Source organism: Octodon degus, unplaced genomic scaffold, assembly GCF_000260255.1.
Source record: "Octodon degus isolate 3935 unplaced genomic scaffold, OctDeg1.0 scaffold00523, whole genome shotgun sequence".
In the NCBI taxonomy this organism is placed as follows: domain Eukaryota; kingdom Metazoa; phylum Chordata; class Mammalia; order Rodentia; family Octodontidae; genus Octodon; species Octodon degus.
Window position 1 is genome coordinate 93843 of NW_004525099.1, and position 2118 is coordinate 95960.

The following is a 2118-nucleotide window of genomic DNA, read 5'->3' on the forward strand; positions in this document are numbered from 1 at the left end:
AGGCGCTTTAGGCCACTGAGCCATCTCACCAGTCCCTGTACATAAGTATTGATTGGAATTTCCTTTAACATAATATGGAATGACCTAAGACACCAGTGAGTTATAAGGAGAGATACTAATTTCTTGATGTAAAGCCTGCCGGCCTCTGGCTCACGTTTAGGTCTACTCTTGTTCTTTACTTCTCATTCTGAGAGGCGCACTAAGTGGCCACAGCTGTGCATGTGGGCTGAGCATTTTTCATGATAAAGGTCGAAGTTCAAGGGGGCAAACCAGACAATCTAAATCCATTCAAATATAAATCCATTCAAAGCTTCTGATTGGAAGCAGCTTGTGCTGTGCTGGTTCACAAAGCACTGGCTTTAGCAAGTCCAAAGTCAAAGGGAGGGGAAGTGTAGCAACCTGCGGTGAAACCATGGTAGAGACTGGAAGAAAGGCGGAATTATCAGCAGATCATACTGTGTGCTTAATTGCCAAACAGGATTAACTGATCATCCCATAATGTGCATAAATATCATTTCATTTTTTACTGCCATGCATAATAGTATATTAAACATAAAATATAGGCATGTACATTTATGTAGAATATATATTCATTCTCTGTATATATTTATTCTGTGACACAGACTCCTAGATTGGAAGAGGAATCTAAGGACAACTTTATCTTTTTGGATAAAATTTTCTAATTTCTCTTCAAAGTATCATATAGTAGTTTCTCCTTATTCATGGAGGATATATTCCCATGCTCTAGTGGATGTCTGAAATTGTGGATAGTAGTAAACTTTATGTGAATCATGTTTTTTTCTCAATGTGATAAAGGGATAGTAGGTGTAAAGGGAATATAGCATGCATGGCATAGATCTACCGGACAAAGGGATGATGTATTCTCCAAGTAGGTCAGGGCAGGACACTTGAATTTTCATCATCCTATTCACAATAGCATGCAATTTAAAACTTAGAAATTGTTTATGTCTGGAATTTTGCGTTTAATATTTTCATGCCACAATGGACTGTAGGAAGTTAAAACTGTGAAAAACAAAATCGTGGATGAGGATGAGCTGCTACATTCATGTACTCTACTCTCCATCTCTTTATACTAAAAATGTTCTTTAATGTAAGAAGGAGTCTTAAGAAAGGCAGTAGTGCCAAGACGTGAGGCTACTAAGACAGTAAATAATAAAGGGGTTTGATAATGTAATGTCCACCTAGGGATGGAAAAGGGGGGAGGTGGGCTGGGGGAGCAGGAGATATTAAGGGAGAGGAAACAGTGGAATCCAGAAGAAAATATTGGGTACAAAAGTATTTTCTGGCAAATGTGAGGAACTATAGTCTACTGATTAGAAGTTGGCGTGATTTCTTTGTTATTATCATTTTATATGTGCCTGAGCCCTCTTAACCTTGGAAAAATATATTATCTCAGTATAGCCAGAGAATTAGGGGATAAGTTCCTTAAATCTGTTTCAACGGTGTAAGTTTTGATTAAGGCTTATATTTAGATTATATGAAATCCTTCTTCTAGTGCAGTGCACAAAATTATGCCAATTATAGCATCTTCTCCACTGAATGCCACAACTGCTTGTATTCTATAAGGGAAACTTTGTCCAAACAGAAGGATCAAATCAGGCTGCACTTGCATCTTCTACTCCACACCTCAGAGGGCCTCACCCACATTCTGATCCTCTACCTACAGGAATGAAGAACTGACATCTAACACCTTGACTATTGAATGTATTTTCCATACTCAGCAGACCTGGTATTAGACAAGTTCTACATAGTTTGGCGGTGTAAGTGTCTGCCTGGCAAGAGTAAGGTCCTGAGTTCAACACCTAGAACCACATGCCATGCTGGCCCTCCGCATGTGCTGCTTCTGAACCAGGCATGGTGGCACACACCTGTAATCCCAGTGCTGGGGAAGAAGGATCACTATAAGTCCGAACTGCATAGTGTGACCCTGTATTAAAAAAGAAAGAAAGGGCCAGCCAAATAGCTCAGTGATTGAAGTGTCTGCAAGCAGGTGCAGGGGTCAGGGGTTCAATCCCTGGGCCTGCCATGCTAGCCCCACCCCGGGGACATGCTGAGCCAGTGGTTGAGACTGGGTGTGGTGGCACATGCCTGTAATCC